Genomic DNA, 24217 nt, shown 5'->3' with positions numbered 1-24217 from the left:
GGCAGCGTGTCGAGCGCCGGCACACGCACAGAGGGCTGTGTGGCGTTAGCCAGGGGCTTCTCCCTGCCACCAGCACAAGGACAAGCCACAACTCTCACTGCTCTCGGAGACAAGCTGGCTTTGAAGGAGTTAATTCCAGGGAGGAAGAGTGTATATGCACTTTGCTCTAAACTTACCACCCACTTCCTAAGGGTTCCCTCCTCCCCGACACCACCACCCTCGAAATTTCAGCTCACTCGCACTGCAACACCGAGATCCCGTTCCATCCATTCCGCCGGGGCTCGCAGCACCACTCAATGTCAAAAACAAAGCTCACTCACTTAATTTCCCCCTGGTAAACTGACTGGCGAATCCATCCAGCGATCCCGGTTCCTGACATTTAAACCTGACACTGTGTTTTCTCCGGCTCCGTGCACTTTCCCTCCTTCCTCGCTCTTCTTCCCAACTCCAGCGCTGCGGCACAGCCCGCCCGGCTACGCGCACCCGCCACTGTCAGCACAGGCGCCGGGCGCCGCGCTCCGCTCATCACTTCTAAAAGCCCCCGGCGAGTTGCGGGGCGCGCACGCCGTCCCTCCCTTACCTCCCTCCTCCTCCTCCCGCGGAGGAGCCGGCACCGCGCGGCTCCTCCAGGCCGCCGCGGCTCTTTCCGCCACTTTGCGCGGGCCTCCCGCCCCCGATCCCCCCGCGGGGCACCCACCTGGGCGGCGGCGGGCGGCGTGCGGCGCGCCGGGCCATGGAGCGGGCTGGCGGAGCGGCGGGCGCGGAGCGCTGCGGAGCCTCCGCGGGCGCGGGCGGAGTGCGGGGCGCGCTGCTCGCGGGCTGCCGCCGCCGCGCCGCCACCCGCGCGGCCCCGCCCTGCGCCGCCGCGCACACCCCGCCCCGGAACGGGGCGCCCCGCGGGCCGCCCCCGCCCCCCGCCCGGGCACCGCCGGCTGGACACCCCCCGGAGCCCGGCGGGGCGGGGGAAGCGCTGGCTGCGCCCCGGGAGAGCCTGCTGCCGCCCGCCACGCAACTTTCTCGTCCCCCGCGGAAAAGTGGCCGCCGCTCTCCTGCTGCCTGCCCGACGGCTCTGCCACACAACCCCGGGATTTCGGTATCGGAAAATAGAACTGAGAATAATAAAAGAGACGAGCACAAGGTGCCTGTGACGGGAGTTTGTAGCAAAGCGGGGCAGAGCGGCCGGCCTGCGGAGGGGAGCGTGTCCCCTGCTCCCCGTGTTCCCCCGCCAGCCCCGGGCCCACGCCACACCGATCTGAGGCAGCCGAGCTCTGTGCCCCCACGGCCACACCGATCTGAGGCAGCCGAGCTCTGTGCCCCCACGGCCACACCGATCTGAGGCAGCCGAGCTCTGTGCCCCCACGGCCACACCGATCTGAGGCAGCCGAGCTCTGTGCCCCCACGGCCACACCGATCTGAGGCAGCCGAGCTCTGTGCCCCCACGGCCACACCGATCTGAGGCAGCCGAGCTCTGTGCCCCCACGGCCACACCGATCTGAGGCAGCCGAGCTCTGTGCCCCCACGGCCGCACCGATCTGAGGCAGCCGAGCTCTGTGCCCCCACGGCCGCACCGATCTGAGGCAGCCGAGCTCTGTGCCCCCAAAGCCGCCGTGTTTGGGTCTGGGGCACCTCCCAAACCTGGGGTACGCCTCGCTCAGAATAAGCTTCACAAACTCAGGCGAGCGAGCTCCAAGAAATGCTTGTCCCGACTTCAGCAGCCAAACTCGACCCCCTGTCCGTCTGCTCTCTCTAACCCAGGGACTGCCACAGACCTGGTGCCCTGTTCTCCCTTCCCCAAAAGCATCCATAGCACATGCTGAGTTGGATCCCACAGAGATCACCGAGCCCAACTAGTCCATCTCAGGCAGCAGTATTTGTTAAAAACTCTCCCCGCTATTTCAAATACTTTTTTAACATATTCACATAGTTTCTGAAGACAAAATTGATGGAGAGAGTAACTCCTCGGTTACTTCAGGTGCGAGTACAAGAGCAGACAGAAGCTGCCCTACACCATTACCAGCAGAATCTCCCGTTATTTGCAGGAGTCGGGGCTGTCAGACAATAGCCCCATTAGTGATGCTGCTGAAGAACCTCACAAGAAGCAAAGACAAAGGACCCAATTTACTGACAACTTGTGATCTGATGTTAAATGGGATGCGATACGGATTGCTTTCCACCCTAAAGTGTTTTCGTGTCAGATAACAAATTTATTAATGGGATTTTTTTCAGGTCACAAAAGTGTGACCCCACCCTCTTATGAATATTTAATAAGGGACTAAGGGCATCTTTTGCAAGACCCTAAATCTGCCAGAAACAGCCCACATGAATCAGAAAGTGCCTGCCTCTTAAAGGGGCACGGACTCCCCGAGCAGGTCAGCACAGACAGGGCATGGGAACAGCCAGGATTTATCCGCGTTCTATCTGTGCAAAGTCAAGCACGCATGTACACACACAGCCCCCAAAACACTGGGAGCTCAGCAATAACATAAACCATAAAGCATGCAAGGCGCTAGTAATAATTATCACCTGTGCTTAAGAGAAATCCTTCCTGTCCTGGACTTCAAAGTAATCTCGAGGAACTTGGATTGCTTTGGGAAATATATGACAGAATACACAGACTTAAACTTTTCAACAGTTCTGGTGTGGACCACCTCCTCCTCCTTCCTGCTGTATTTCTAAGAGCATTGCTGTGGCAGCGTTCCCAACAGCCCTGATGGCAAAGGAGCAGGGTTAGGAAGGCTCTGAGTGTTAACACACGCTGACCAACGCTGCAGCCAAAAAAGAGCAGGGGCTGCATGCCCAGGCAGTCTCTGCAGACCATCAGAGGATGCTCTACAGACCCCAGTTGGGAAATCTTTTGATCCATCTTGTCTGCCTCAGCAGAAACTTCTCACCCACACAAGCCTCAATCCTATTCTTACATCATCGATTTTTGTTTTCCAGGATCACCACATCCAGGCACACACAGCTCAATCCAAGGCCAGTGCCCTCCCCTTCTGCCCTGGTCACTGATCACACGCCTGTGAGCCAAGCTCTGCCTTACTCTATTAAAAAAAAAAAAAGGGGGATTCTATGAAACCTACCACTTTCCTCAAGGCACTTCTCTTCTTTCCAGAGGCAAAGTGTAATGTGTCAGTGCAAGCCCAAGGCTGTGAGAGCTACATGTGAAGCAAAAGCACAGTGCTGGCTCTGGCACTGACAATTGTCCCCGGCTTTGGGCAAGTCACCTAGGAATTTTGGTGGTTTTAGTTCTTTAATCATGGCCCTGAAGTTGAGGATGCCTCTTTCTCTGAGAGCTCTGTCTGCAGTGTTTCTGGCCTGGCTTTGCAGTGGCTTGCACCATTTCAAGGCAGTCAATGGCCTTGACATCTCTGCCTCCTCATCTGCAAAATGGGGATAATACGACTTGTTTCAGGATCTTCTGTAGACCAGTATTTGCAAAACACTTTGAAAAATGAAAGGTGCTGTCTAAGCACTGAAAGCTGGCCACAGAACCTGCAAGCCATATTTTTAAAGCGTTTTATACCCTTTCATATAAAAGCTTCATACCTGCAAGCTCAGCCAACATCTGCTCTGGGCTAAAAACTTCAGCCTTAGTAACAGAGATGGTAGCACTTGTTAACTAAGGTCACCATGAAATATAATGCATTTCTAAGCCAGCAAAATATTTTAAAAGACCAAGAAGAACCATAAACTCCCACTTTAATTCCATTCAATTACGAAGAGTCATCACAGACAGAGACCATCAGACAGGGATGTTCAAAACAGAACACATAAAGTAATACATTAAAAATAACTGGGAGGGAGCGTGGCAGGCTAGATAGGGATTTGGCACTGTGTGCCCATGGGATCTGATCCATATTGGGTGGTGGTATCTTTCACCTAGGTGAAAGCAAATAATCACTGGATACTGATCTCTAAGGTCCAAGTGAGAGGAATAGATCATGAATTATGACAAGTATAGTGGAATAAATTATTTTGCTACGCCATTATTTTACATGTTCACTTTATTCATAGACTTTTGCAGGTACCCATCCATGCAGAGACCACAGACTTGCCGACAGAAAAGCCTCAGCTGCCTGCAGGGCAGGGGAGAAGAAAAGAAAAGACATCCACAAAGTGTAATCTTCTCTAACCAGAGTCAACCTGCCCTAAATGAGTCAATTTTGTGTCTAGTTCTAATACGAGACAATTTCTACCTAAACCAGCAATACATCTGCACTTAGTCCTCGGGATGTTCTCCTGGGCAGACACGGCCAAACAGGTCCCACTTTGCGCTCTGGCAGCTGCTAGTGGGCCAAAACAGAAAAAAAACCTGCCAAACAGAAAATTGGGAGTAATTCAGCTGAATTTAGGTGCCAGTGCTGCTGTGGCACAGAGGAGCCCACCCGCCCAGCGGGGCCATGCCAAGCCTGGCAAGAAGCAAGCACCAAAGCAGGCTGCTCAGCACTTGGACTGGAGCCATGGGCCGCTTAAAAAGCAAACTGCTGTTTGCAGTTCTGAGGGAAAAAGGCCATCTCGGATACTATTCCCACTCCTGGATCCCCAGGCCCATTTTTGTGGGGTTAAATCATATTTTCCTGTTTTGAGAATGCTTCATTTTCCCTTGTTGCTGTTTGAAAGACCTACAAAAACAAATGGGGAAAACAACTGACTAAACAGGAAACAGTGAAACTTGCAACCCACAAAGTGCTGAGAAAAAGGATAAAGTAAACAGGTTTTTGGGTCATCTTTAATAATCTCAGCTACTGCCCTCATGATAAAATAGATTCAGGCAGAAATGTGATTTTTAGGCTGATGGTGTCTAACAAAACAGAACGCCAAAGCAATTAACATTTCGATAATCCTTGTGTCTCTGTTACTCTTTTTTTTTTTTTTGATGTGAAACTGTCATTTTTCTTACTGGCCCTGCAAATTCTGCATGAGCAAGGCTCTTTAAATCCCCTCAGTGTTGTACAATGGTTTAAATTTCACTTCATGGCATGCTTTAAATTACCATTCACATCTTCATTTAATGCATCATTTTATAATGCCAGTGTTACTAGTTAATTTATATATACACAGCAGGATGTGTCAACATTCAGGTGAGTTATGAATATGATTGTACAGGAGTTATGGAAGACATTTCAGCAAAATTATGGTTCCCTCTAAACATAAAAATATTAATAATGAATCAAACATCACAGGTAAACAACAAATTTTATGTAATTGCTTCACCCCCCATGCTTCTAGATAAATAAATAAATAAATATGGCATCATTTTTGCTCTGTATTCATATTTGATTGATCTTAATAAATTGCCATCTCCTTCCCTAATAAACTGTAATCTCTTGTTTCCGCCACAAAGTAAAATTTATTAGCACACTCTTCTACCAGCAGGTCTGCATCACTCACAACACAGTGTGCAAATTGTTCCAAGTATGCTTGGGCATTATTCATAATTTATTCTTCTGCCCCAAAGTACACAATATATTGAGAGGTAATCACCACTAACTGTTCTCAGTTACTTTCCTTAATTATGTGAGATGACATTTATGTCACGTACAGTAGAGGAAATGCTGCAGTTTCCACTAAAACTCCATTTTTTTTGCCATGGGTTGAAACACAGTGTTCACACAGAGAAAACCTTCTTAGGACAGGAAAGACTGGAGGTGGTATCTGGTAGGAGATGGGAACACCTCCACTTGAAAAGAACAAGCCCTGTCTACCAAAATAACCCACTGGGCATGACAACAGCGATGGCTCCGAGAGGAAAAGTAGGTGTTTTGTCGTGATGTTAAAGTTGCCATGGCAAGAAAAAAAACCACAGAATGAAACATCAACAAAACAAATGTCAATCAAACACATTTTTGCCTGTTAAGTATTAACCAGTGAACTCCTGGCCACCCCAGATCATGCAGTGCAGGCAGGCGGGCGCTGCGGGCTGGAGCTGCCCCAGGGTGCCCAGCTGGGTGTTTTGGGCTGGATCACCCCAGTTTGGGGCTGGTGTGGAATGCAGTGCTGGAAGCACTGCCCTCTCCTGGTAATCTGCCTCCCTCATCAGGAGACTTAATGCTTCACCTCACTCACAAAGGATCCTCTTTGAAAATCCAGGTCTGCTTCCAGGACATCACAACCTACACACACAAATGTATCACCAGAGATATAATTTAAAATAAAACTGATTAACTATGGGCCCCTTCAGGTAATAACATCTATCAGACCATTGTGCTCACAGTCCAAGAGTACTGAGTTCTATATTCTGGTACTCCTGTGAGAACACCCTCTATCACCACTGGGCATTGCCATTTTTCACCCACTCTGCTGGGAACACATATCAGAGTATTTTCAATATATTTCAATAAAACACCTTCTTAGCAGTAATGGGCCACTGTTCCCATTTCAGTGGTCCCCAAGGTTTCATGATACAGTTTATTTAGCTGGCTCATGTTTCCGAGTTTTCTTCCAATATTCAAAGGCTATTTTTAATTTTTTTTTAAGAGAAGGCAGCCAAGGGAAGAGCATTTTCTCTTCTTTAAAAAGCAAAACAGTAAAGTTGATACATGCAACAGAACAACTCCAATTATTTCCTAAAGAGGTGTTTAGTCAACAGCCCTTGTGGTTAGATAGGAGTGCACGGAAAAGCTGTGACACTGCTGGTGCTACACAGGGATGGAGTTTGGAAGCAGCACCAGGATCTCTGCTCTTGCTAGAAAAAACAGTGTGACTCCAGGAATCAAATGCCTATGGAAAAAGAGCTTTTTAGGAAGCAGGGCTTGGTGAGGACATGTCCTCTTGACCACCACCCTGTGATGCCACAGTGGCTGAATTCCCTCCTGTGCTTCTCCTCCTCGCTGTCTCTGGGTCAGGAGCATCCCTTCACTAAGCCCAGCAGGATGGGGAATGGGAAGGGAGGAGGAGGTGGAGTTGTTTTGGGAAAACAAGACTGCAGGGCAGGAGAAGCCCCAGCCTCAGCACAGCCATCCCCTGGCCTTCGGCCACGTCAGTCATTTTGATGGTGCACATCTGGTTTCGCATGGGTGAGAAACAGGCAGCCGTGCTGGCTAAGCAAACAGCCCAGCCACAGGACTTTGCTCTCCGATCCCTTGGGGTCATCCCAGCAGCTCAGAGTCCTTTGTGCATCACTAAGCAGGGCTCGCTGTGTGCTCTGGGCTTTTCCTTTGTACTTCACTCTGGCCCTTCACAGCGCAATGCCACGGATCTATCACTTCATTCCAAATAAACGGCCCAAACTCAACTCAAGGACAGGGTCCTGCTTCCCTTCTCCAGGCAAATGCAGCTCCTGTCTTATGACCCATCAACATTTCCTATCCAAATCCAGCTGCTGCTTATTCCAATCCTTTCCCATTCCCAACCCTGAGCCACAAGGAAAGAGAGGATGCTGAGAGGCAGCAGGTCTTGGAGCTGGAGAGGATGTGGTGTACAAGCCAGGACCTGCTCCTTTGCTGCACCCATCATGGCAAAAGATAAACAAGTAAATAAAAGAATTTTTTCTGTGGTCTCTTAAAGGCAAAAAAATTGGCTTCCTGTAGCAAGAGAAATCACTCAAATGACTCTAAAGATTTTGGGCAGAAAAGCACAAACTTGCTGCAAAGTGTGCAAGAGGAGAGGAATACTACAAAAATTGATCTCTGGAAGGAGATAACAATTCTCTGCCCTCAAACACAGCCAGTTCTGGGGTGGAGGGTGGCAGCAACTTTACCACACAGAGCCCTGAAGGAATTCAGGACACCTGAGGCACCAAATCCTTCACTCGAATGAAATTGCAGGGTGATTAAGCAGAGAGAATGTAACTATCCAAACTGTAATTTGGCCAGCACAATGGATCTAACACCCCTATTCTTGGGAGGAAAAAAAAAAAACCCCATACTGTATTTGAAGTTCAAAATCTAATTAACTATTTGAGAAAAAGAATTCTGTTTTTAAAAGAAAATTCCTAACAATATAAAGAGAATTAGTGCCAAAGTTTTTGAAGAACCACATAAAATGGTATGAAAAACGTATGATATTGTAATAATAGGAATGACTGGATTTGCTCAAATGTTCCTTATACCTTATAATACAAGAATAAAATACAGTGTAAATCCTTCTATCTACGTAAGTTCCCTGTACAGAAAAATCTCTCCTTTAATAGGTTTACACCTTTAACATGTATTAGTTTGGAAAAGTCCTAGGGTGTAATTACACATCTTGACTTGGCACATTAATAGCTGTTCCCTTCATTTACTGATTTCTTTTACTGGTCAATTTGCTATTTTACTACATTGCTCTTACAGCTTGGCTTCTCCCCTGTGCTGGGAAGGGCAGAGGGGCTGAGCTGGCCACGGGCTGTGTGCGCTGCCTTGGGGAGGCAGCTTTTGATACCTTGATCCCGGCCATCTGCACGCATGATGCTCGTCTGGGATGTGCCATTTGCATCCAAGTTTGCCAGCAAGCTGCAGGTCACAGGCAGATGTAAGCAGAGCTGCCCTCACTTCCAGGAAAATCTGTGCAGAAATACACCCTACAGGCCCAGGAGAGAACGAGCCAGGCAGGGCTTCTCCAGGGCTTGGTGCCACCTCGCTGGTCTCCCTCCAGTGCCCCACAGAGCACCTGCTGCTGCCCAGGCTCCTGACCCTGTGTCCTGCCCCATGGCATGTCCTCACAAATCCCCTCTGCCACCTTGCATCCCTCAACTCCTTCCTTGCTCCAGGCTTTTGCTGTTGTCCCAGGTTTTGTTCTCTGCTCCCCTGGAGCTCCATCCCTATTGCTCCTCCTCACCTTCTTTCTCCCTATGGTTTGAGAGAGCAGGGGAGATGCTCCATGGACAGGATGCTCACCTTGCTCCACCACACCTGGGAAAGGACCATTTTCCCTGTGATGGAGGAGGAACACGCCCGATGATCTATGCTACCAGTCTCCACAGGTTGTCTTTCCATCTCTCAGCTCCAGACTCACAGCAAAGTTCACATTTGCTAAGCCTCTGTCCAGTTTCTACAGGTTTTTTGACAGTTTAAGGGTTTTCTTCTGTTATAGCGGAGCCATTCAGTTAATGGCTTCTCAGCACTGCCATTATAAACCAGAACTTTTCAGGTGTTTATTACTCAGCTTTAAAAATTGGCTCTAAGCTGAAATTTGGCAAAAGAAGTGTCAGCCTAGGAGAAAATTTTATATTTTGCCAATTTTATACTCTAAAAAAAAAAAAATGACCCCATTTTGGCCTCCATAAAAATGCAGCTTTTGCTGCCTCAATGACACTGGTGAAGTAACAAGTCAATATTGTAATAGTGCCAGCAGAACTGAGTGATTTAATGCCTAAAATTGCTTTGAAGGTGAAGAGTGCTATTGAGCTGCTAATTATTAACTATTATTACTGATCCTGCTGCAAACAGAAAACAGAGGGAATATGAAACATCACTGGGAAAATACGGAGGAATCAGAATGAGGGTCCAGGGCTGAACACAGAGGAGCTGGAAAACAAGAGTCAGGAGCCTTGGCAGGGTGGGATCCTCCAGCCAACGCAAGAAGAATGAACTGATATGGAAATATTATTTTTCGTTTTCCAGGACAGTATTTCAAACACAAATAAAATACAAATGACACAGTGTAGCTTGCTCCATGCCAAAGCTAGCAACGATGTGGGATCAAAATCAGCTCTAAACCAGGCTGAACTGAGGTCAGTAGGAACCTCATATTGCTCAGCTGAAGCCAAGAGAAACTTTGACATTTAATCCAACTTTGAGAAGACAGCCCTGAAGGTGCTGAGGATAGGTGACCTTGCCTCAGCTGCCCAGCAGTCAGGCATCCATGTAAAAACGGGCTGGGAATTTCAAAGATCCCAGAAGACTTACATCCTCCGAATCTTCGGGATTCTTTCAAATCCTGTATGCTCAGGAATAGCAGCATCCGAATCACACAGCCCAAAATCTGACCTGGGTTGATCCAACTCGGCTGTATGGAGGGAAAAGTAAGTGATCTCTACTCTGAACATCTCCAGCCACTCACTCCACTGCGTCACCTTCTGAGCAGACTGTGGTTCCACAGCAGAAAGGTGACAGAGTGAGTGTTTTTTACTTTGAGAGTGAGGACCAGGAGTTGTGTGAGGCCAGGGCACACTGCCATTTGCAATGGGCTGTACCAAAGCAGCCATGAAAAGTCATTTGGGCTGCTTTCAAACACAGTAAAAAAGAAGTAAAAAAAACCCACCCATTTATCTTTCTGGAAACTTTCTGCTTGTCTAAGTGGCAGCTATTTAAATACAATTAACAAGCAAATGATTTTAAAATTACAATACATTTAGTAAGGCAGCATCACAAACAATTTGCATCTCATTAAAGTGTTTGAAGCTGCAGAATCAACCTCCCAAAAGGGCTGCACATCAAGTGGGAAACACGGTTATAGTCACCAGCTTCTGCACTGTCCTGTGACACCAGACACACGGTGGGAGGGCAGCAGAGGGGGTCTCAGTGTCCAGCTGAGCCCCTGGCTGGGCCACCCCCGTGGGGAGCTCTGGCCACGGCTCTTGGCACAAGGACGGCTGCCACAAGCCACAGCCTTGCTGGAAGTGGGTGTAAAACAAGGAAGGAAGGAAGGAAGGAAGTAAGAGGGTGTGTGAGTGCGTGTGTGCATGTGGGATGGGCACTTTTTAATATACATTCATGAACAAAGAGTTTAAAGAGATTTCAAGCTATTTACTCAGCTCTATATATAATTAAAAGTTTATAGATTACACCACCACAAACCTTCCGAGATTGCTGCTGGGTTTGGACACACATTAATTCCCAGGAGCCTCCTGCAGAACAATCCCATACCGACGTGTGCAGCAGGAAAAGCTTCCAAGAAGCAATAGTTTTAAGTGCTTTCAATTCACTTTCAACTGTGATTTAGTGTTGTGGTTCCATTTAACCCAAAGGATTCAGGAACACTTCCCAGATCACACACTGCTTCCTCTCGTGCCTTTAGAAAGCCAGGCAGATGCACCAAGCCCTGCTGGATCCATTCTGGGATACAGGTTTTGCTAAGCACAGCTCCAAACAGCACCTGTGTGGGCCAGGGCTGCTGGTTTTGCTCTCAGTGCAGCTCCTGCCATACAAACCCTACTGCTGTAGCCCACAGAAGGTCAGGAAGCTATTGCTGGTGAGTGGGAAGGAATATGCACGAGATCTCTACAGGTGATGCATGAACTAATTCCTAGATGAATGAGGAATGTATCTAAACAGCCTTAATTTCACTTATCAGAAGACTTGAAGGTGAGGATGTCCACAAGAGAGGATGTCCCTGAATCAGTCACATCTCACAATCAGCCTCAAGTGCTGGCACTGAGCTACACTCCAACCACACCTTTAATCCAAAAGCTTGCTCCAAAGTACTGCACAAACTGAAAAGACACAAACAATGCCTTCCCTAGAGTTCAGCACAAGTTCTGAAACAACCTTTTACTTGCTGTGCCTCCGACTGCAGGGGCTGTGGGGCTGCACGTGACAGCTGTTTAACGCTGCGCAGCACAGTTATACACAGCGCTGGCAGGGGAGAGCGAGAGAAGAGTTTACAATTGAATCTGCAGAGGAAATTTGGGTAAGTTGAATTATCCATTTGGAAGCTGGCCAAGGGCTGGGACTACTCCCAGAAGAAGAAGCGACCGGTTTTGCTCGTCCTCTGAAAGGCAGCACTTCTGAGCTGCCCATGGCTCCCGCTCGCTGCTCCTGCAAGAGCAGGGCCAGCACATCCTCTGTGCTCCTCCTGGCAGGGAGGCTTTCCTGGTGTCCAGGGATCTTGTTCTGCTGCTGACAGACCCATCAGTGGTGACAAGGGGCTGAGGGCACTGATACCCTGCAGTGCCTCTGCAAGGGGAGTGGCAGCTTGAGCCTGGGAAGCCCAATAAAAAGTGAGATGGAAAAAGGAACTAATAACAAAAACCACAGGTAAAAGCAAACCAGTCATCATCAGGTGCTCTCACTGCTCTGGGCACTGCACACCAGAGAAGTTCCAGATCCCTCTGGGTGGTTCCCAGGTCTCTCCATGCCTGGTGTCGTCATGACCAGCGAGTGTCACCCCAAAACTTCCTGCCCAGAGATGCCACCAATTATTGACACTGGCCTCGTGTGCTTCTTTTTCAGAACTGTGGTTTTGTAGTTTGTCAAAACAGGATACTATTTAAATTTAAAATGTTATGATTTAAACAAAGGTGAAATAGTTACTGCTGTTTTAGCAACCAGACGTCAGGCTCTGCTCAAGCACACGCATTTTTTTGTTTTTAAAAGACCTCAGTCCGCTTTGCCAGCACACTCTCCCTGCAAACCTGGATGCAAAGACAAGTGTCTAAGCAAAACAACACTCACTTTCTATGAATTACTGAACATGTGTAATTCATTTATCTGTAATATTGTGCTAAACTCAGCTCCAATTAAACAAACGAAAACACCTGCTTAGCACACATAGATCTTTCCATACCTCAGGGGAAGACACATCAGTGTGCTGTGTAGTACAATCTGGCTCAGAAGCCTACACTAACAATGCAAAGCTGGGATTTTTCTTTTTTTCTTAAATGCACATAGGCAAGGAGATAAAAAAATACAGACGGAGATTTTGGGGATGGAGTATTTGTGTTTGGAATTTCTATCTATAGCACGTGCAGTTCTGTGATATTTAAGCGCTCACTGGGGGCTTCTCGTGGGCAGCTGCACCTGAGGGCATGCATCACTCCAGGGAAAAAAGTGGGATAATGAAAACTTTAAAACACACATAACTGGTCCCAGATATTATGACACTGTAAAACTACCAAAGAGACCTCGTGTTGACAAATTTATTGAGCCGGGGAGAAGACTTTTCTTCTTCTTGCTCTGCTTCTGGACCACAGGCATCCAGCAGCTCCATGGGACATCCCTGTTGTCCCCCCACATTAACAGGCAGGAAACACAGTGAAAATCACAGTGACACACTGAACAGACTCACCCCAACACGGGGGCTGAGACCACCCCTGGCTCCCCAGGTGTCCCAGCAGCAGAAATGAGACACAGCCTCATCTGACACACGTTTTGGAGCAGCAGAGGGGTGCCCCTTTGGGGGTGCTTTGGAAAGAGGGGTGCCACAGCTGGTTTGAGAGCTCAGGGTGCTTGGCCAGGTGCAGCAGCCGCCATCAGCAGAGCCTGCAGCCTGCCAGATCCCCTACACTTAACTCATTTCCTATTCTTTACTCACTGCCTGCAGACAATAAGCTGTCAATCAGATCCCCAGCAGAACATTTACAATTATCTTTCCTCTCCCACACCTCAGCGTGGCCCCGTGCAAGCGGCTCCATCCCAAACTGTTCACACACGAGCCATTTGCAACTCTTCTGTCACCAAAACTGCCCCAACTCCAGAGGCGGGTGAGGAAATTGAATTTCCTCGTGTTTTCAAATAAAAGTACTGTGGTGGCAAAGCACAGAAGCAAACGAGCAGGCTTCCTACAGGTGTGAGGCAAAAGCAACAAGGAATAGAAAACCTGCCCCAGTAATTATTCCAGCATTCTGGCTAAAGACCAAGGCTGTTTACAACCTTTTTTAATTTTTTTTCTTTAACAAAATCAAAGTTACAAACTGAAAAGTTTTTTTTAAATTATTTTTGTTTTGTTTTTCTTCCCCTTTTTTTATTTAGGACAGGGTGGTCCCCTCTGCTCACTCCTGCAGAATTAGCAACAAGCCACCACCACAATTTTGCAGCTGGCCTTGTGACCACTGCTGAATTCTCCCAGAAGAAAATGGTTTGTTTTTCCTCTGGGTAGACACAGCTGAGTGAAGGACTCAAAATGAGCACACTTTCCAAGTAAAAAAATAACAGTGATGCAAGTCATAACCATACCTTCCCTTGTAGTGGCAGTTGCTGACAACGTGATTTAAAAATATCTGAACTATGTTCTGCATGATGTTAATGCTCCTATTCCAGAGAGAAATCCCCAATACCTTCGGGGCACTTTCCAAACACTGAAGCCTGAGAAACTGTCCAGGATGGGCCTATTCCTAATAGCACTGAAATCACTGCCATTGCTAAATTAGGAGAAAATCCGTACAGTCATCATTCACTGCGCTGTGACTTCACTGATTTTCTGCTCCACTGTCTGCTCAAGGGTCAGCGTGGTTAACGGCGAGGAGATATTCCCTCTCCTATTAATTGATCTGGACACATCTTTGATGGCTGTCAGACAGAAAGGTAACTACTGCCATTATGGCTTTTCTTTTTTCCTTTTACTTTTTAACTCTTGCACAGGAAATTTCTACAACCTTTTCTGATGAAAAATAACCTGTCTGATATTTCCCCTCTCCTTTAAAATGTTTATCCTGCTCCGAATCTGCAAAGTGTGATATCATCAAGGAAGGTCAAGCTTCACAGGAGCTAATGGCTCTGCTGTGTGCTCCCACCACTTTGAAAAGACGAACAATAGTCCCTCAAGTGCTGCTGCTGGTGGCACAGCGGCAATTCACCATGGAGGGTGAGAAATCTGAAATTAAAATAAACTGCTTAAAACCTGCAGATGGAGAGGGGGGATGCAGGAGACAGAATAAAACGGGACAATCTCTGAACCCAATCAACAAAGCGCTCATTGTTCCAGTTTAAGGCAAGTAACACAGCAATAAATATTGAGCCAAGGAAGTTAACCTGTATCCACAGCCTCTGAATAAACACCAAAGCTGAAAGTAAAATCAATGCCAGGCCTTTGGCTCTTGCCAACTCGTGCTTTTACTCCTTGCTTGGCTTTGTTTTTACTTTTGGGGATTTTTCTTTGCCTTCTCTCTTGTTATTCATACCTTCCTGTAGGAACTCCTTATCACACAGGAAAAGGACAAACAGAAGGAACTGCCAGCACACAAATAAACTCAGTTGTGTTCTGCAAATCTACCTGGGTGTGCAGGTAACTGGGAAGAAAAGGGTAATTCATGGATTCATAGCCCCTGTGAAGGCAGGGGAGTCCCCATCTCCTCCCCACACCCCTTCTCCTCACGGGTGACCTGATGCAGCCCTGCAGACCTCTCTAACCATCAAACCCAGCTCGGTGTTTACCCTGCAGGGTAGCACAGGCAGCATGAGGCATCTCTGCAAGACACAGGCATGTTCATCTCTTATAGAAGTTTGAGCATTCAGCTCTTGATCTGAGTACAAATAAACATCCTGGTTAGTTCTCATTTTTCCTCAAGTGGTTTATCCACTCCCGTGCCAACACCTCAGCCAGTAATACAGGTTTTCACAGCAAGTATTAATTCTGACTTCACTTTTAAATCACATTTTCTTCATTTGAGCATATTATATTCCACAGAACCAGGCGTGAGCATCATGCAAAAGGCATTCTGGTCCACGGTTGTGAATACAGCTGTGTAGGCAGAGGAATATTTGTTTTCCAAGTAATTTGTGCACATTCACAAAATTACAGCTGTCTGCAGTTCTCCCGAAATATCTGTCCTGATGTTTACAAGCCATAAAATTTAATCTGCCTTTTCTAGAGTTCCAACCGGTAAAACTGGAAATTTATATGTACATTATTATTTTTCTTACAGATTGGCTACTCCCCATTACATACTGCCTATTAAGCCCACATAACATCAGCATTAACTTGAGGAGCCACTGCCCTTAGACAACAGTGGACAAACCTTTGTGAGAGCCAGAAGGGCTCCTCTGATACACCTCATGGATCACCCAGCACGTTGCATTTCATTCTTATCTCACAGGAAGCATCCCCTGAACCCCACATGAAATGAAGGTTTGGGTTAGAAACCAGCTGGGGTGACAGGCTTGACCCAAAAAGAGCTCGTGTTGGGATGGACAGGGAAGGTTCATCAACTTAACATGTGTCCACTGACAACAGTGACCAACCATCAAAGCATCTTCATGCATCTGTAAGCAAAATCACCAGGGTTAAAATGATTAAATTTGCACTGTAGCCATGAACTACTGGGCTAGGTTGGTGCTTGGCATCTCCCAACAGATTTGCTTCAGATGTTTATCTTAACTATTAAGTGTTAGCCAAAGGAATTGCATTAATGTTGGGATTTAATGTTGGACAGTGACAGAACTGGCAAGGGAGCACTGAGCTGTGGTAATTTGTGCTGCTTTAACACCCTCAATCGGTGTGTTCCACCGCATTACGTACCCCATGCGTGCTGGCACACGGCACGAGCTGCGCACCTGCAACGTGGCTCTCACGATACAACACGATGGAAAAAACTTTCTGAGGGGCCAAGGGTACCAAACTACAGCACCAGTGACCTCGGTGGCACCGGTGACCTCATCAGCTCCAGCACAAGTGTTGCTGTCACCTGGCTCCCTCCTCCGGCACCCATCGCTACCTGAGCTCCTCCTGTCATCTTCCTACCCCACTCCAAAGCAATTTCAAAACTTTTTCAGCTAGACACGCTAAACCCAGGATGTAGATTTTCCAATTAGTCTCTGTTTAAACATCTGTTGGTAGACTGCATTTAACATTAGTTATTTGAGCAAAGCACGATTTGATTAGGCTGTCTGAAACGGAGCCAAAGTCTGCAAAATAATAGCTCAATTAAATTTTGTTTTGCTTTCATTTGTCTTATACTTTCCTGAGTGTGATACAGTTGCATATAATCAAGTAAACTAATTCCTTTCACAATGAGATATTTTAGTGCTTTTTCCATCTCCTCTTAAAGTTTATTTAATAATCTATTCCATCTTCTCCATGCTTCATCGAACTTCAGCCTGACACAAAGTACATTTCTTTCTTGTGCCTTCAGTCTACTTTAATTTTCCAGGCTTTCAGTGACTTGAGATTATGCGCCATTAATGTTACACCTTAAATAGATTAGTAATTTATAAAGGGAAGATTACACATATCAGGCAAATAAAAACATTTCAGCAACACAACAGCCTTTTCTTTGCACATACCACAAAATATTTTGCCAACCTGACGACACAGCTGTAAAACTGTCAAGCTCCAAAGCCACATCCAAGCAGCATTTCCAGTTGTTTCCCTGGGTTTAGTTTCTACTTATTCTGTCTTGCACTTGTTGCCCTGAAACTTCAATATTAGCTCTAGAGATTTAAACACATGAGGCAAACAGCTGCTCTCTTTTACCCCAGCAAGCCAGATCAAAATGCCTTCTTTCTCTCCTGCTTTTTTTTTTTTTCCTTTTCTTTTTAAACAAATTGCTGTAAATCAAGTATTTCTAGCAAAGTTGATGGTCTCAGGGCAAAATTCTGTTCTGTGCTCATCACTGCAGACTCCTCCAGTGCAAAGTCCTCTCGGTTGGTGTGTGAGGAATACAGACCCATCCTCACTAAAGAAACTTTGCCTCGAGGATTAAAAAAAATAAATAAAACAGTCCCAGCAAGTTAGCTGCTATGTAGATGAGTCTATGATTTAAATTAAAACATTAAACATTTAAACATTAACTTCTTTCACACTTCTGTAAAAGGGAAAAAAAAAAAAAAAAAAAAGCAGTGTGTACTCTTTGAGAGAATTCTTTTATCGGAGATTTTTGATACACAGTACTTTTCCTTTAGTGTTTTTTAACATATTTGTTGCAAAGTGTGAACACAAAGGGACAAGCTGAAATAGGTATCTGGCAGGCTTTTCCCAGCGCGTGCTGCCGAAAGCCACAAGTACTCCTGCAGTTGTGACAAACCTGTTATTTTGCTGCAGGAAGGCGAGCGACTCCTCCAGCACTCCCTGCCCTGCCACTGGCAGCTCTTTAAAATATTCCTGCAACAAAATAACATTAAAAACCCAGAGGCATCCCGAGTCCGTGGAAGTTCAAAATGGGATATGTCCTGTTTAAAATGTAGAAAACTACTAAATATGACAACCATTTGATGTATGAAAATTATTCACAACCAAAAACAGACAGTCTGGAAATAGCTGGGATGACTTCATTTAGACAGAATTACCCAAATCTGTTTCTAATATACACAGTACACATAATAAATTTTTACAATATGACAAGGAAAACAAACTTAATAAAAGTTCCTGATCTTTTGTTACACAAGCAAGCTATAGCCATGCTATGTTTATAATATTTTGCCCATGATATCACAGCTCAGTAACAAAAGCTAAGCACCACACAAAACAGTTTCTAGGTATGACTTCACCTTGCTGTGCCAGCACTGCACCCATCAGCCCGGCCATACCACCTTCCCCAAGCCACAGCCCGTACTTGCTGGGTTGTTTTTCACTAAGAGTTTCCCTTTCTCCTTCTCCCAGGCTCCCTCTGCCTTGGGAAGCTGTGGATCTCTGTGACGAGAGTTTGTTTTTTTCCAACTACACCAGGACTCATCTGAACGGTAAGAGATTTTTAGCCTGTTTCCTTCACTCCTGGTTATTTGACAAGTGCTTGAAAACCCTGTTATAAACAATCTCTGTAGGAAAACAGATGATGTCTTACGATCACAGAAGGTAATTTTTTCAAGAACCTAACTTTTTGAGCATTTCCCAGATGCACCGCGTCAATCTTCCTGCGTTTGACTATCTCAGCTGGTTTTCCAGCCCGGGCATCGTGCCAGGCGGGCCGGACTGCCCCTCATTGTCACTTCTGTTCGATGGCACTTGCACCCACTGCTGTTATTCCAGGCTTCAGGAAATTTTCTAACCACTGGACAGGCTCCAGCACTGCGCACTAATAAGTTGCAGATTGCAGCACTCTTAAGTGTGTGTGTGTGTGTGTGTGTGTGTGTGTGCATGCGTGTGTCAGATCGGGGCCACGCTTTGTAGGAGGGGGGAAAAAAACAGTAGTTCAAAAATGCTGCCTACTCAAATTGACAGAAAAGTGACCCCTGCACTTCATCAGAAATTCCTGCAGACTGACAAAATAAAGGAGTTTGCTTTTATCACACACAGTAAGACTCATATGGAAAAATGGAAACACTACATCACTCGACCTTAGGTTGCCCCCTTTTCAACCGCAGATGAATATTATGTATAAAAATTGTAAATCAATTTGAGATGTATTAAAGGAGATTCTCTTTTTCTGTATTAAAGGTAATACCTTTTAATCTCAAGATTTATTTTGTAATGTCAAGTAAATGAGAAAGACTTAATTTCCGTAACTGAATTTTGTTACTCTGAGGTCTCTTTAGCATCTCTGCATGGCGTTCACAGAATTTCCTACCCTTTGCTTTGCATCAGGAAATAATGAGCAAGCGGCACTTACCCAACACTGAGTCACAAATATTTGCCTACATTAACAGAGCATTAAAAGCCATTTTAAACAACTTAAGGAAATTGTGCTAGCCTTTGAACCGTGATTCACTACTAGGAGAAATTAGGAAACTTTTCCTCTTCTAAAGGCAAAAATCAGCTGCTGTAACCTCCTTGTAATATCATTAGGTCCTAGAGCAGATTTTCCTCTTACAGATAGACACAATAGATTTCTTTGCTTAATGAAACTACTTCTGAAATTTTCCTACACTCAGTGTTGGGTACTTTGAAATTTCAATCCTTTCACATCCTTGAACTCTCATCAACATTTTTTTCCAGACTGTGTCAATAAAATTGATTACTTGCAGTTCTGAACTCTGTTCTGCACATGGAAATAAAACAATTTGTTTTAAAGTATTTTCTGAAGAAAGCAGAACTTGGCAATCACATCTCCAAGATCAAAAAATAAAAAAGAAGAAAGAAGGACAACCCAACCAAGCGAGCCTTGCCCACGAAAAGCAAAACAAAAAGAAACCTCTCCAGCAAACAAAAGAGAAGCGAGGTCCTGATTTCATGATTTTATCACGGCAGCAACGCAGGCTCAATCCCTGACATCCCCACATCATCAGGCTCGCTGCTGTCCTCCTGATTGATATATCTCCCTGTCGGATGCACACGATCTTTTCGGATCATTAATATGTTCATTAATTTGTTATCAATTCTGGCTCGCTGTACTTACAGCGCTCGGTGCCGCGGCTCGCGCGTGCCTCGGCAGCGCCGTGCAATCGCACACGGACAGACCCCTGGCTCCCCGCTCGCTGAGATGCCTCATACCTACACCCGATCTGTTGCTTTTACAAGTTTAATCTCGGTATTAAGGAGCCGATTGTGGAACCATGTCGCTATAACATCTTCAACCCAGCTGTACATCATATAAACCGCTATAGGAGGGGGCAGTCTCCCATCATTCCTGGCAGCAGCACATACCTTTAACTCCCTAATCTGTAATACTACAAAATACTGCTCTCATTTCTTCCCAAGCACAAGTGGACTACCAGCAAGGGTCCAACAGTGTTATTCCTAATTACCTTTTTTTCACTCTTGATCCTGTGGCGCTCATAATTAGTTACCTGGGGCTGCAATCCAATTTGAAGTGATGACAAGAAAGTGATCCATGAAAAAGTAATAAGTTAAATCCAATTTCAGCCTTCCTCTAATTAAATGCACATGGAACTAATGACTCAAACCCTACCATTTCAGTGATAATGGTAATTAGCGAGGTGGGAGTCACTCTCTTTTTTCAACACTGTAGGTGTAAACCACAAGGTAAAATGGCAGGAGCACTCTTAATTACATGTGTCATTTTGTCAGCAATTTACACATTTCTGACCAGTCAGGAAGGTTTCATTTGTTTTCCCCTTCCCCAAGGTGGGTAAGGCACGTTCAGGCTCTGGCACTGCCCGCCCCATTTCCTGCTCCCAACCTGGGCAGAAATCACAGCTTTTACAAACCTGTTCTGTAAATGCTTAATGTTAAAGCAGAAAACCCGCAAGAAAATGATACTCGGGGAGTTTTAACAAGATAGAGGGCTGAAAATGAGGGATCCTGGGTTCCACTTCACCCCTCAGGACTGACTTCTTTCTGACACTCAGATGCCAAACTCCCAAATATCCCAGCAGAACTGCACACCTCAACACCACTGAGGGCCTGCAGCTCTCCAACCTTGGGCAAGTCACTTAATATCTCTCTCTCAGGGTTTACATGGCTATAAAATGAGAATAATCATGTTTGCTGGCAGTACCTCACACTGCCAGCTCTCACAATATACTGGTATTTTCCTAGAAGCTTCATTTTTTTAAATCATGGTATTACAGGATAATCACAGGCTTCTGTTAAGAATAAATATATTTGTCACCTTTCTGCTCAGTCTAAAAAAGCTGGAAAAACTGAATAGTAAATGCTTTAAAAAATATAAAATGGCAGCAAAAAAGGACCATAGGTGTCAGGAAAAAAACCCCTTAGTATCAAAATTTTCAAGCTGATCATGTAATTTTGAGGATCTGACTCAGATTTTGTTCTGTTTGTGGGGTGGATGATGTCTGCATTTCACAGACACACTCCAAGAACTGACTAACACTTATAATTGGGCTTAGGGGTGAAAAATAAATAGGAACTAAGGGGTTCATTGGTAGAAATCAGCAAAGCTCAACTTTGCTTAATTTCCAAAGTCAAAAACAGATAATGAAAGATTCAATTTTCATAGGTAAACTTCAAACGCTGCAGAAGCAAAATCTTGGCCCAAGCTGAGTTGGTGCCAAAATTCCCATTGGCTTGACTGAGACCAAATTCTGATCAATTCCTGTACTGAAGAGTGAAACAGAGAGATACTCATACAAACAGAATAAATAAATTTGCAAACTTGCTTCTTTTGTCAAATTATCTGCTGCGACAATTTCTCTACAATTTCTTAATTTCTTAAATTAAGTCAATGAATTTCTTAAGTTGTTAAATTTACCACTATGCAAAAAAACTGTTCCCTGGGTGTAAAACCTGAGACAACATAACTGAGACTTGTGTGCTCCAAGTGAAATGGAGCATACCCTGCCCTTCACCTCTCGGTGTTTATTACATTGTCAAACTAACGATTTCTAATTTCATAAAAAAACAATAATAATTGCCCCCAACATAAAGCTACAGCGATTTTTTTTTTTTCCTTTCACCCTCTTCTATTTCTCAAGATACTGGAAAGATATATTAAGATAATATAGCATGCAAATTAAATTCTACAAAAGCCCAGCCAAAAGGCTGCTTTAAAAAGCAGCGGTATGCAAAGGCGAGGACAGCTCTGTCCTCTCAGCCTCCCCCAGTCTCACCCTGAGAATTTAAACCAAACCCAAATTCTTTTCTTGGCCGTGACTTAAGGGGAAGATTTTTTTTTTTCTTTTGCCAAGCAAAAACAAAAGTTTCCATCCCAGTAATTTCATTATTTCTTCTCTCCAAACACACGCAGGTTAATGATCAGAAAAGAAATTTCATTTAATCACATAAAAAAAAAGTCAAGTGATGGGTTTCAATTTCAAGATACTGATTTGGACATCCTAAATTTGTTTTCAGTCCAGTATCCAACTTCCAGCTCAATGCAACACACAACATTTACGTCTTTAAAAAAAATTGTATTTTTAGTATTGCCAAAACACACATGCACTTTTACTTTCTTGGGAGAAAAATGTGTCTCTTGATTTGTTTCCAATCTGTGTGCTCTTGCCAACAACTAAAATGCTTGAAGAACCAAAATGAATAATCACTAAGAGCATCGGCAATTAAAGCTGCAAATTTTAATCAATACATCTATTAATACAGATATATTTATCTTGGCCAGGAAATATGTGCACATTTTCAAAATCCTAAGCATACCTGGTCTGTTAAATTATTTGTTTCACAGACTCAAGGAAATCCAATGTCTATGGCAAATATATTATCAAACAGCCTTTAGTCTTTTTTTCACTTCCAGTAATTTTTGTGGGACTGATATTTTTTATGTTCTTTCCCCAGCTGCTGGTTATTAAATCCATTTCTTAACTTTCAATTTTTCTTTTGTTTGTGTCATCAGGCTGCGAAACCGGAGGTCACTGCCAAATCTAAACCACGGCAGTGTGCGATAGGCTCAAAATGTGAGTGAGTCATCGTGTATTTGGAGATTTGGGGTTTTTCAGCTATCAGCAGAGCACATCTCCAGTCCTGCATCCAAGTTCCTACAAACTGAGTATCTCACGATTTGCTAAAAGCAGACCTTCAGGTAGTGTTGCCAAGATCAAGAGAACCCCAAAAGGATTGCAGGAGCCCACTGCCATTTAAACACTACTGAAGACACCATGTCCCAGTGCGGCCACAGAATGCTGGGATATATTTAAGTACCTTGGCTACTTAGTCAGGGAATAAAGATGGAACAGAGGAAATTATCCATGAGGTGATAACAGATTAGCTACACAGTATATACCAGATTAATCTTCTGTGTCTGTTTGTGGTGGTGGGGTTTAGAGGGTGCATGCCCAGCCCTAGTACCAGCCTCCCCTCCTGGGGCAGGCAGGACCACGGAGCATTTCAGTGGGAGAAGCAGCAGCCCAGGCAGACAGCATCCCTCCCTGTTCCAGGCAAAGCTCCCCAGCACTCGTGCTGGGCACTGCCCACCAGTGCCCTTGCCAAGCACAGCAGGGATGAGCGATGCCCATGGTGTTCTTGTTATACATGAAGCCTGTTTGTCACAAAAAAACCCAGGTGACTGCTAACTGCTGTGGCTATTGAATGAGACATCTATGTAACTGAAGCCCAAGGATAACTTGTACATTATTTAAAAAAACTTATGAAAAACGGGCACGTTTCCCCCACCCTTGATATTTATTCTATGTACTGTCAGCAATAGGTATCACCTCGTCAGCATGGTCCCATCTGACTTCAGGGGGTGTGGGTGCTTGTGTGGGTGCAGTTTTACTCAAAAATTCTACCCCCAGCAGCACCATTTCCTTTCAGCAACAGATTTTCATTACAGGGATGCGCTTGGGGGTGTTACATCCAAGAGGATTTCCAGTACGTTTCAGACCGCAAAAGCACCAGGAGTGAGAAGGGGGAAAAAAAAAAAAAAAGAGACTGGGCAGTCATTTGAATCAGTGAGTGACAGGCTGGGCCAGCTCTCTGTATACATTAATAAATTAGAATTTTAATTGTGTCTCTGACTGCAGGAGCTGCTCCAGTACTTTAATACGTACCAACAATTGGCTATGTTATGGAATCCACGATGTGGCCTTCACTGTTGACCTCTGCAACACAATTCCCAGTCTGACTACGGAAACTGTTTGGTTTGATCCTTTCAACTTATTTGAATCCTGACAAATAAGCTCACAGCTGAAAGGTCAACACAGTCATATTTCATCCTCTGGAGCTATTCTTAAGACATCTGCACAACAAAGCACTTCTTTTAGTACCTGACACTGGACCTAGCCAGCACAATCTCTCATTAAAAATGTCCCCAGTGGAAGAGTCTATTAAAAGGCATATGGATCAGCTATGGATTTACCAAATAAAATATTTTTGAAAGCATTAATGTAACGCTTTG

At 45.2% G+C, this 24217-nt stretch overlaps 1 protein-coding gene and 1 long non-coding RNA gene across 51 annotated transcripts in view; one reads left to right on the top strand and one right to left on the bottom strand.

Moving 5' to 3' along the window:
• The window catches only part of FOXP1 (forkhead box P1), a 378502-nt gene that overhangs the window by 83231 nt on the left and 271054 nt on the right, over positions 1 to 24217 (bottom strand). For 3 of the 50 annotated variants that reach the window (XM_086846867.1, XM_086846868.1, XM_086846869.1), the window contains exon 1: positions 698 to 854. The exons of 45 other annotated variants lie outside the window; for them this stretch is intronic. The gene's annotated coding sequence lies outside the window, so the exon portion shown is untranslated. Of the gene's footprint in view, positions 1 to 697; positions 855 to 24217 lie in introns of those variants that run through there. 2 more of the 50 variants (XM_086846863.1, XM_086846872.1) reach the window with 1 other exon arrangement.
• Positions 18173 to 23924, top strand: LOC111934966 (uncharacterized). Its single transcript, XR_002867535.2, has 3 exons — positions 18173 to 18254; positions 22718 to 22778; positions 23844 to 23924. It is a non-coding gene; the product is annotated as an uncharacterized LOC111934966 (long non-coding RNA).

Source organism: Cyanistes caeruleus, chromosome 11 (assembly GCF_971803275.1).
Source record: "Cyanistes caeruleus chromosome 11, bCyaCae1.hap1.1, whole genome shotgun sequence".
NCBI classification, from domain to species: domain Eukaryota; kingdom Metazoa; phylum Chordata; class Aves; order Passeriformes; family Paridae; genus Cyanistes; species Cyanistes caeruleus.
Note: the sequence above shows the minus strand (reverse complement) of the source record. Positions and strands in the feature narration are given on the sequence as shown.